Source organism: Gymnoscopelus microlampas (genome assembly GCF_963454915.1).
Source record: "Gymnoscopelus microlampas genome assembly, chromosome: 6".
Classification (NCBI taxonomy): domain Eukaryota; kingdom Metazoa; phylum Chordata; class Actinopteri; order Myctophiformes; family Myctophidae; genus Gymnoscopelus; species Gymnoscopelus microlampas.
Window position 1 is genome coordinate 53,454,202 of NC_139943.1, and position 12,986 is coordinate 53,467,187.

A 12,986-nucleotide genomic window follows, 5' to 3' on the forward strand; every position below is an offset into this window, starting at 1 on the left:
TTAACCTCACACTAGCATAGCATTTATCGTAACATGCTTTGAACTAAATACTTAAAAAAGTACACAGACGTTGGAATTTGAACCCTGTGATCTTGTGTAAATGTAAAGAAAGGGGTTTGCACCCCCTTTGTGGCAGAAAGCCGTCAGGGCAATCTTCTCCCTTCTGCACTAAGAGTTTTTTTTTAACCAGCGGAAATAGCCGATCTGCAAGCTCACAACGTGTCGCAAGCTTGTAGATCAGCTATTTCGTCTTTTTTTGAAAATGTTTGAAAATGTATGAACATTTTTCAACAGATACATTTATACAGATGAAGGAGAATTATTCTGACAATTATGCAAAATAGTGTGTTATCTCAAATAATTGTGATTATCTCAAATAATTGCGATTAGGCAATAATTGATTATGTAATACGATTGATTACATAATACTATTATGTAGCTATACATATAGAGGTTCTAACTACGCGGCCCTCACACCTACGCCGCACTGCCGATCCGGCCAATATGCCCATATATGGAGATCTCTGTATCTGTCATCTCTTGTCCCTTTTAAGCCCATATCAGTATCAGTATATGGGGTGAAGGCATTATGTCAGTCATAGTGACAGATCGCGGCCCGGCCTCTATGTATGGTTGTATCTGAGTCAAAGTAGCCTCGGAAACCCATGCCTTTTTTTTTGTTTCAAAAGAAAAAAAGCCTGGGAGAACCTTGCAGGAACGCTGGTCTTAGGACCTTGTTATCTCCTAACCAATCAGAGTGCTCCAAACTTCCAGCGCCTGGGTTTGGCTCCGCCCTTCAAGACCATCGATTGGGCTCGTTCTTTCAGTCTAGAGTCAAAGTGACAGGGTTATGTCGGAGTCGTATGTCCGTCAACCCTGCCATTGGCCAAATTTAATATAGGATTTTGGTTTAAATGTTGGAGGAGTTTCATCACCATCCTAATAATCATCATCATCATAATCATGCTGTGTGTGTGTGTGTGTGTGTGTGTGTGTGTGTGTGTGTGTGTGTGTGTGTGTGTGTGTGTGTGTGTGTGTGTGTGTGTGTGTGTGTGTGCGTGTGTGTATTTTGTGTTGCATAGGTGTGTGCCACTACATTGCCCACAGTGGCTTACGATGTGGCGCTGTTAGAGGTGAGACTTTACAGAGAAGCTTTCCCCTCAAAATCTCCCACTGTCAGTGGTAGCTCTTCTCTCCTCTATGAGTTCTCTCATGTTGTTTGAGATTACCGCTCTGGCTGAACCATTTCCCACACTCTTCACAGTGGAAGGGCTTTTCTCCTGTATGAATTCTCTGGTGACGTTTGAGGTCACTGCTCCGGTTGAACCATGTCCCACACTGGTCACAGTGGTAGGGCTTCATCCCTGTATGAATTCTCTGGTGAAGTTTGAGATTAGAGTCTCTGGTGAACCTTTTCCCACACTGGTCACAGTGGTAGGGCTTCATCCCTGTATGCATTCTCTGGTGACATCTGAGATCACTGCTCTGCCTGAACCCTTTCCCACACTGGTCACAGTGGTAGGGCTTCATCCCTGTATGAATTCTCTGGTGACATTTGAGACTACTGCTCCGGCTGAACCTGGTCCCACACTCTTCACAGTGGTAGGGCTTCTCTCCTGTATGAATTCTCTGGTGACGTTTGAGATCACATCTCTGCCTGAAGCATTTCCCACACTCTTCACAGTGGAAGGACTTCTCTCTATGAGTTCTCTCATGTTGTTTGAGATTATTGCTCCGGCTGAACCTGGTCCCACACTCTTCACAGTGGTAGGGCTTCTCTCCTGTATGAATTCTCTGGTGACATTTGAGGCCACTGCTCTGGTTGAACCTTGTCCCACACTGGTCACAGTGGTAGGGCTTCATCCCTGTATGAATTCTCTGGTGACGTTTGAGAGGAGAGTCTGTGGTGAACCCTTTCCCACACTGGTCACAGTGGTAGGGCTTTTCTCCTGTATGAATTCTCTGGTGACATTTGAGATTACTGCTCTGCCGGAACCATTTCCCACACTCTTCACAGTGGTAGGGCTTTTCTCCTGTATGAATTCTCTGGTGACATTTGAGTTCACTGCTCTGCCTGAACCTGGTCCCACACTCTTCACAGTGGTAGGGCTTCTCTCCTGTATGAATTCTCAGATGATGTTTGAGATGACTGTTACTGCTGTAGACATGTTTCTTCAGTGGTAGTTTGGCAGGAAAGACATCTTGGAATGGAGAATTAGGAGAGAGAGAAAAAGAACATGAAATGTATTAAATAAATGTAAATAATATGGAAGCTGTGTTGTATTGCCAACTGATAATGTTCTAAAGTTAGGGCGGCAAAAGCAACTGCCAGGCACAGATTGACCATTGCAACATTTAGGCAGGTTCTTGGCCTGCCTGATGAGTGATGAGTTAATCACAACTAGCTATAGTTGTGATTAAAATGCATGAAATTGGGATCCTTATACCAGTGGTGTGTTCTAGATTGAACAGATTGAATTGTTCAATGAAGTGAATGGCAGGTCGTTGAGTTAAAGTGTGAATTCCTTCGCCAGTAGCCATTAATTATCACCTCAAGAACAATAGTCACACACATGATAAGCCTTCACCTCCAGTCAGACTACTAGTCAGACAGACCGCATTCTTGCTGATTGTATTGCTGCCCCCAAGCCAGGGCCGGACTGGGACCAAAATTCAGCCCTGGCATTTTGGTCCGAACAGGCGCACCACCCCCCGGGCCGTTTTGTCTACGGGGGGGGGGGGGGATTTCACTGTTGCAGCCCATTAACGTAACTAATATTGGGCCGCGCGACCCGGAAATGACCGTAATAATCCTAAAACGGGAGCGAAAATATATATATCTATATATATTTTTTTTTTGGGTGGCCCAGCGGCCCACTGGCCCAGCGGCCCACCGGGCATTTGCCCGGTACCCCACATGGCCAGCCCTCCTGCGTGCAGTGTATCAGATGCGTATCAACGTATCCGATACGACATCTCGAACAGTTTTTGGATGTATATACGATGGCACCGAAAAAAATCTACAGGCCATACTGTGTCTACAGCGTACCACGGTAGAACACACCACTGCCTTATACTCCTTATAACTAGGACCAGTATCTGTGCTACTCAAACACACTCCTTGCTGATATTGTATCATCTTGAGTTCAGTAGGACATTGGTAATGAGGACTGGAATATGTTTAGTAAAGCAGTGTAATAAGTACACCCAGGGGAGTACTGCCAGGGCTATAGGCTGCACTGTAAATCAGGGGTCTTCAGGCCGTTTTCAGGCCAAGGACCCCCTAGCTGAGTGAGAGATGAAACCAGGGACCCCCTCTATATCTTTTGCTGCTCTTTTTTTCCCTCTACACCTATAACTCTTTGCCAAAAATAGCAGATAGCTGATCTACAAGCTCACAACGCCTCGCGCTGCGAGGCGTTGTGAGCTTGTAGATTGGCTATTTTTGGCTAAAGTTCTCCTCAGAAAAAGGGTTGCCAGGGTTCAAGTGGTTAATGTAAAAAAAAATCATGTCACACAAAGATTTGGCGGACCCCCTGTAGTAACTCTGAGGACCCCCTAGGGGTCCCGGACCCCCCTGTTGAAGACCTCTGCTGTAAATGTACTGCAAAGGACTGTTTGGAGGGATTGGGGGGGGCTTCTAGGACTCTTGTCTATCTGTTTGAAGTCTGAGCCAACGGTACAGGACCCCCATCTGAAAATCCCCCATAAGGCATTGGTTGTCAAAGTGGGGTATGGGGACCACCAGCAAAATGTGTTAAAATAGTGTCAGAATAATTTTAACCACTTTAACCATATTTTATACTTTGGCTATTCAAAAATAGCAGATCTGCATTTTTAACACAGATCTTTGCTTCTGGGGGTCCCTGGCACAAAACATTTTCAGATGGGGGGGGGGCCAAATACATATCATTTTGGGGGTCCTTGAATCGAAAAAGAACCATGCTGCCATAAGGGAAGAAGGACTTTGAGAGCCACAATGTCCTGTATCTATGTGGAAATCCGCAGGCCAAGGTCACATTCCACCAACTCTTTGGCATTCTGGTTTAGCGTGTGTGTGTGTGTGTGTGTGTGTGTGTGTGTGTGTGTGTGTGTGTGTGTGTGTGTGTGTGTGTGTGTGTGTGTGTGTGTGTGTGTGTGTGTGTTATTGAGAGAGAGAGAGAGAAAGAAAGAGAGAGAGAGAAAGAAGAGAGAGAGAGAGAGAGAGAGAGAGAGAGAGAGAGAGAGAGAGAGATTTGCGAGCACACACACACACACACACACACACACACACAGACAGACAGACAGACAGACAGACAGACAGACAGACAGACAGACAGACAGACAGACAGACAGACAGACAGACAGACAGACAGACACACACACACACACACACACACACACACACACAGCTCTTATCTATACATTTGATTTACAGCTGGAAGGAGGCATGCATGCTGCGAGTGATGGAAGAAGAATGACGGAACCACAATACTCTAGTTACAAGAATACTGTAGTTACAAGTAAAAGTCTGGTATCCATCATGTGCTTGAGTAAACGTGCAAAAGTATTGGAATCAAATTTTACCTTAAGTACCAAAAAAAAGTGATTCATGTATGTTTTGTAATGTCAGAAATTTAATTTGCAAAGTAACTACTAACGTTTTCAAATAATTGCAGTGTATTTGCCCCTGAGATGCTGTGGAGTAGAAGTAAAAGTATTGAAAATTGTAAAATAAAGTAAAAAAAATACCTCAACATTGTACTTACAGTACATGAGTACATGTAGGCTACGTAGTTACTTAACACCACTGCAATTACTCCGTAGAGTACCTACAACATTTCTGTATTTGGTTGGTATTGAAGATGAAAGAAAACTGTACAGTGACATAAAAACAGCACACACCTATTCTGTGTAACTTTATCACAGGCTTCAGCATGGCTGCCTGGCTGATCTCTCGCTGTTCCTCCTCTGATGCAGTTGAAAAGCTGGACGACATTTCTCCTTTAAAAACCTGAAACAGTTCATCTTCGGTCCATTTTGAGAGTCGATATTCGAGGCCCGGTTTTACCGTTGGGGATCCGACTTCGCTCGCTGATATGTTATCGTCTAGAGTTCAGTGGGGCGTTGGTAATGATGACTTGATAAATTGTGTAGAACTACTCCTCTTCTCCGCTTCCTGGATAAAAACTCCCAGATCCACACAGGACAGTGCTTACATAACCAGGACCCTCCCACTCTCTTCACCAGGCAGCAAGAAAGCTCCGTTGGATATGAACTATGAAGCCAATCAAGGCTATGATAGAAGAAGGTAGGGTCAGCCCATGGGCCAGTCAGGCCCCATTGACGCACATGCATGGGAGGCAAAAATGGATCAGGAAGTTCGGTGAATGTTACGGCCCCTTTAACCTTGGCTCGTTTGCACAAGGGACCACAACATAATACAAGGAAACAGGTTTTTATCACACTTTGGTGGAAGTTTATTGTACCAACAGCAAATGTGTAGTAATTTATGCACCAAGAAACACAGTGTTGGATAAACCTCATGACTGGAAACAAAACCTAACTAAATTCCTAACAAAGTAAAGTGATGGGCTGGCCAAACTCAAAAAGTGGGGAGTCTGGTGAGCCAAACACTATGTGCTCGTCGTCTCACCAGACTCCCGTAAACTACCAAAACAAAATAAAAAACTAAACTAATCAATAACGAAAACTCATACCAAACAATACTCACGGCCAGCCCATCGAAACTGAAAGAAAGAACATACAAAATCAGGGGAACAAAATAACTGTTGTGCTCTGCTGGGGTGCTGGGGGAAGATCATGAGAGCTGGCCACAGCTCCTTTTATATCCTGGACCCTAATTCCTCATGAAGGACAGCTGGGACAGGGGCAGAGCAGCCAGCTCAATCACAGATGAGTGACAGCCACAGACCACAGCAGCTAAACTGAGGTGTTTTAACTGTGCAAGCACATAACAGTGAAATACATTGTAAAGAGTCAATGAGGGCCAGCTGGACCAGCTTGTGAACAAACATTATTTATTTTATTTTTTCCCATCACATTTTGTAACCCTTATTTTTTTCACCCGGTGCCAATTTTCTAAGTGATCCTGGGCGCTACACTCCCTTCACCAGCCTAGGGAGGCCAGGGCCGAGCTCATGCCTCCTTCAATGCATGAGAGCCAACTGACCTTCTTGTCACCTGACAGGGGGGAGTTTCCCTGGTTGGACGTAGCGCGTGGAAGGAACATGTAATTCCAACCAGTTCCCTTCTCCTCCATCAGGCGCCCCGGCTGTCATGGGGGAGGCGGTAAAGCGACCAGGATTACTACATGTTTTTGTGAGGGTCAAAAAATGTCAGTATTTAAATATTTTATATTCATTTTATTAGATACAAACCCATTATAATTTCAAACTCCATTTTTAACATGTTAGATTAATCATAAACACCCGTCCTTGGTTCTGGTGACTCATCCTGCCCTCCTAATACATGAGAGGCGACTTTTTAAATTTCTTTTATAGATTTTTTTTATCGTATTGTTTTTCTTCTCATTTTCCAAAAAAAAAAGAAAAAAGTAATTGAAAAAACATTGTCTCCCCACGTATTAGAAGGACAATATCAGTCACCAGAACCAAGGACGGGTGTTTCCGATTAATCTAACATGGTTAAAATGGAGTTTGAAGTTACAATGGGTTTGTATAGGAAGGGGGCGTGTACCGAATCAAGCAACTTAAAATCTGTCTGGGGTGCTCCCAAAAGCCTGAGTAGACGATAAAATGACCCACATTTGTTTTGAAAGTGAAATATCCCTTTAACTACCTTGAGAGACACGGGGAGAACATGCAAACTCCATGCAGAGTAGGCCCTTTCGCCAACCCCACCTAGGGTAAGGTAAGCGGAGGAGAAGACACGCCCCCAGCGTCCCTGGCGGGAATCGAACCCAGGACCTTCTAGCTGTGAGTAGACAGCGCTACCGACTGCACCACGCGCCCTTCGCACAAACACTATTTCTGAACGATTGTGTCAGGAATATAAAAGAAGACATACCACAGGTTGTTTTCTAATCACTTGTTTTTAGATGTGCCCACTGTATAACTTTATTAAGGCATCTTGAACAGCGCAAGATGCATTAATAATAGTTTCTGGCTCGGCCTTATGGCGAGATTTGGTTGTCAGGCTGTCAATGATCGACAGTCTTACGATACTTTGTCACGTTCAGAATGATAAAAATGATACAGTGTACTCATCGACAAGCAACACAGCAGAAAACAATGAGTGATTTGTCTTCTTTTATTTTCCTGGACCGAGTATTTAACAAAGGTCTCAGTCGTTCAGAAATAATGTGTTCATAAGCTGGTCCTCTGATTGACTCCAATGTATTCCACCCAACTCCAGGCTGCAGTTTGCCTCCCAGTGCGACGCATCTGCCGGCTGGAATAGCTTGTTTTTTTTTTGTCAATAGTCTTAGTTTTAGTCAATAGCCTTTTGAATAAAATTCCATTTAGTCATATTTTAGTCATCAGGAGCCAGTTTCACCACCTCACACACCACACACAAGTTCAAACTTAGCCGTGGTGCAACTGGCTCCTGAAATGTTTTAGTTTTTGTCTAGTTTTAGTCGCGCAAAAAACCCACGCCCAACCAAACATAAAACGTCTGGTCTTTTAGTTCTACTGGTTCTCTTCTCCACTAGTCCCTCCCTGACATTTTAGTCTAGTCTTTATTTGTTGACAAAATTGTCAATATATTTAGTCTTAGTTTTAGTCATCGTAGCTTAGTTTTTATGTCGTTTTCGTCAGTGAAAAAAGGTAGTCGACCAACATTTTTCGTCATAGCTTTAGTCAACAAAATCAACACTGGTTCCAATCACTCTTTCATATAAGCCTACTCACATCATTCATAGTAGTTTACACCGCTTATAACTTGTTGTCACAATCTGATCTGGACCATACCAACAGTCCAACAACACTATCCTTTTAACATGTGCACATCTTCTATATCAGTGGTTCTCAACCTTTTCAAGCCGCGACCCCCCCAAAATCATATTTGAACTATGCACAGCAAACAGAAACCCCCACTATAATGAAAAGCATTCATAAATAGGCTCTAATGTCAAACTCTTCATTGAGTCCAGTTGGTGCTGCATGTGGTTATGAGAATATGAGAAAATAGTTAAACACTCCAGCCTCGATGCAAAAATGATTTATTTCTAAAGGCTACTGTGCGTGCAAAAGTTGACCGCAATCGGACGGTGCGTTCATGATTTGCAGAATTTTGTTAAAAACAAGCCAATAATGCAACCTTTGGATGTCAATCTTAGCCAATCAGTATGGAATATGAAAAATCAAACACATCCGTCGTGATCACATGCCTATAGAGATCATATGTACCGATTTGCGTGAAATTTGGATACAATTGGAAGAAGTATAAAATAATGTGTCTTACATAAGTCGGCCTCCTGGTGGCGCTATAAAAGGCAGATGTGAAAAATGCAGGGCAAAGGTTTTTCCTTGACCTCTAGGGAGTGTGCATACAAAGTTTTACACAGATCGGTGCAGTTACAGGTAAAAACACAAATCGGCCTGTTATAGCGCCACCATGAGGCTGATTTGAAAAAAATCAAATGCTAGTTCTTCCTCGGCCTAATGGGAATGTGCGTGCAAAATTTCACGGAAATTGCATGCTGTGTTCATGATTTGAGGCATTTTGTTCAAAACGGAGTACTCCTGCAAACTTTGGACAGACATTTGTAGCCAATCAGGATGGAATATGAGAAATCTGAAAGACCCGTTTCGTTTAATGACTATAGAGATACTGTGTACCGATTTACTGTAGGAGTACTGTCAAAAAATATGTTTTGCACAAATCGGCCTCCTGGTGGCGCTATAAAAGGCCCATGAAAATAATTTTGGGCAGAGGTTCTGAATTGGCATCCAGGGAGTGTGTGTGCACAGTTTCGCTGCGATCAAGACAACGGTGTCGGAGATTAGCTGGTCTCAGACGGACGGACGGACACACGGACGGACACACGGACGGATGGACGGACGGACGGACACACGGACGGACACACGGACGGATGGACGGACGGACGGACGGACGGACGGACGGACGGACGGACGGACGGACAGGGGGAAAAACATACTCTCTCGCCGTGCCTTTCGGCCTGGCGGAGACAATAAAGCCCTCATGAATACAAGTCAAAACGTTGGCTGGTGTGCTACTATTTTATTTTTCTTCAGGTCAGTGTAGGGCTGGGCGACATATATGACTTGAAATCAATATCACGATTATTTCAAACTTTTGCCTCCTTTGCTTTTGCCTTTTGCCTACACTTAATGAACGATTATTATTTTTTCAACATATTGAAAATAGCCGATCTACAAGCTCTATTTTTTTGCACGGCACCATTGTACAACGACGTACTGTATAATACAGGGATTAAGCGGTTCAGACGTCGATTATAAAAGTCTATTAGATTATTTTCTTGTGGATTCATTGATATATAATAAATTAAAAAATATGTATATCACAAAAAAACCTGCTTCTTGATAAATCTACATGGGCAATATTGAGTGAGTTATAAATTGTTGTAAATTTGGCTTTGGATATATGTTCGGCCCAGCCCTCTAGGTCATGGTTCCTAAACAGTCTGCTGAGACATGGTGTGCTGTGAGACATATCCAGGTGAGACACATGGTGTGCTCATTTGTACCGGTGTTGTGTGCTTTCGATTATCTGCTGGGAGATAGCAGATGGGGTTTATAGGGACAAAATAGCCTACATATTAATTGTATGACATGAACAGAATTGAAAATAACTTCACAGAAGAATAATCCCAAAGTCGCTTATAATAAGCAGATGGCAACACTGTTCAGCACGGTGAACTTAAAGTTGGATATTTCATTTCCTGTTGCCTTTTATGGTGCGAAAAGACCACACACACACACACACACACACACACACACACACACACACACACACACACACACACACACACACACACACACACACACACACACACACACACACACACACACACACGCAGGGTCGTGCAGAGACCACTGGAGAGTCTGGGCGCGCAGATTTTTTGGGGGAACTATGTGGGGGTCCCTCGTGCCATTTCAAACCAGGAATGTAATACATAAAATGCACAAAACCTGAAGTGTAAAAGCAACAAACTATTGATGGGGGAGGGAACTTACCATGTTTGCTGAGTGCATGTTTGTCTCTAGATGCTTGCAATGCAAGATTAACGAGATGGGAGGGGCACTATAATCATCATCACTGCATATGTGAAAAGTTACAATAATTACTAAGTTTGAATTATAATAATATTTATAATTATAAATAATAATTATGTAGTGACACTATTTGTCAAATGTTCTCCTTGATAAGGGCCACGGGTGTTGGGTAGCCCCCCCCCTGTACCTGCTTAAAGACACGCACGCACACACACGCACACGCACACACACACACACACACACACACACACACACACACACACACACACACACACACACACACACACACACACACACACACACACACACACACACACACACACACACACACATTTTACTTTTTCTCAATTAAGTGGACTTGGAGCAGAGATATAGTTGAACAACTGAACTAAAGTGAACAACGGAGCCCTCTTGAGGACAAAATAAGAAATGTAATTAAAAAATAAACAACATCAAAAACAAGAATGGTCAGTAAGCCAACATCCATGTATTTAACCTTTTTAGAACTATCACATATTTACCTATAATCTTAGAGTAGAGACTTATATTCATTAGACTTATATTCATTATAACTTCAATAATCGCAGTTAATGTGAATGAGCACATACTTCTTCCCAAAAGTCTACAATTAGTGCAAATGAAAACTCGCACAAATATTGTAGTAATTGATATAAATAACAGTAGTTAATTGTTTTAATAAAGCTATTTTCCGTACTGTTTCTACTTGAGCCACAAACAGCCGCCTCCTGAGGTCATCATCTCCCATCTCAGATTTACACATTCTCCATGGTGTACAAGGCTTTACAGGATAGTGCTCTCTAGATTCCACTAAATCTACATTGATTTAGTCGACTAAAGTTTGGCAGGCCTTGATTAATGTCGTAATGGCTGATTGATACTTAGCCGTGTGCCGAAAATAGTCGATCTACAAGCAGACGCGTTGTGACTTGTGAGCTTTTAGATCGGCTATTTTCGGAAGCATTAAATGACTTCTCTTAATTCTACTGGATCTCTTGTCCTCTCTAACATTTTAGTCTAGTCTTTATTTTATTATTTTTTGACGAAACTATCAGTATATTTAGTCATAGTTTTAGTCATCATAGCTTAGGTTTTATTTCGTTTATTTAGTTGCTGGGGTAAATATTATGTCATATGAGACAATGTTACCTAAATGATTCTTTAATGTCAGTTATTATTTAGTCACACACACACACACACACACACACACACACACACACACACACACACACACACACACACACACACACACACACACACACACACACACACACACACACACACACACACACACACACACACACACACACACACACACACACACACACACACATAAACAAAGGTTCAAGTTTGTGAATATAGCATATCTGCAGGATACAGATTAGAAATACAATATAAATATAATTCAATAAAAATATGATATACTGGTTATAATGATCATTAAAACATACAATAGACACAACAGTGCTTTTGAATGTGTCTTTATTGACAACATGAATATGAGCATTATGCAAGCTCTTTAATGTAATGCTACCAGGACCAGTGGTGGAAGAAGTACAAGTTACAATTTAGACATTTACACTTTTATCCACAATGACGACAATTGTAACCACAATGTAGAAATACTCTGTTACAATAAATACCTGCAAAAGTACAAAAGTATTGTCATAAAAACATACTTACAGTACTCATTATACAGAATGGACTATTTCACTTTTTTGTTTTTGTTCAAATCTTTTGAAAATAGCAGATCTACAAGATCATAACCTGATGCATTGCAACTCATTGTGAGCTTGTGCTATTTTGGACGAAACAAAGTATAAAATTGTGTTTAAAAGGTTCATGTATGTTTTGTAATAATACTGTAAATCTACAAAGTAACTAATAACTAAGTGACATCACTTGGCAGTTGGATAATTTTAATGGAGTTAAAAGTACAATATTTGCCCCTGAAATGTAATGGATTGTCAAATTAATATGTATTTGGCTGCAGACCCCCATTTAGAGCCAGAGACCCCCATAAGAGAAGATTTGAGATTAAATATTTTCAAAATGATTCCACATAATTCATTGTTTATTTTTAAATAGCAGATCTACAAGCTCACAACACTGTGAGCTTGATGATGATGATTATGATTATAATTATAATAATGATTAGTTATTATGTTTTGCTATATTGACTCATTGTGCTGGGAATCCCCTGAATGACCCCTGGCTCTGGACTTTGAGAAACACTGGTATGAAGTATTAAACATGTGAATAGTAAAGTAAAGTAAAAAGTATCTCTAATTGTACTTAAAGGTAGGGTAAGTGATTTTCTTTGGTTAAAATAAGTGTTAAATAGCTCTATATTCTGATAGTACTCATTGCTATAGAGTGTTTGTTCAGTATTAGGAGTCTCCTTGTCTCTCCAGCTCTTTATAAAACAGAAAATGCATTTTCGTTTCAGTTTCAGTTTAATTTCCAATTTTATCCAATCAGGATAGAGAACTCAATCAGGATATAGATTAAATAAGTGAAATTGGAAGTGATGACACTAAGAAATGAGCAGCCAAAATTGGAACTGGAACACCATAAAAATGAAGCTTAAAATGGGTACTTTCTCCTGATTGGCTGAGATTTTGACACCTACCGGAAAATGTATTTTCTGTTTATTAAAGAGCTGGAGAGACGGGGATACTCCTGTTACTAAACAAACACTCTATAGCAATGATTACTATCAGAATAACCTTTTAACAAAATACT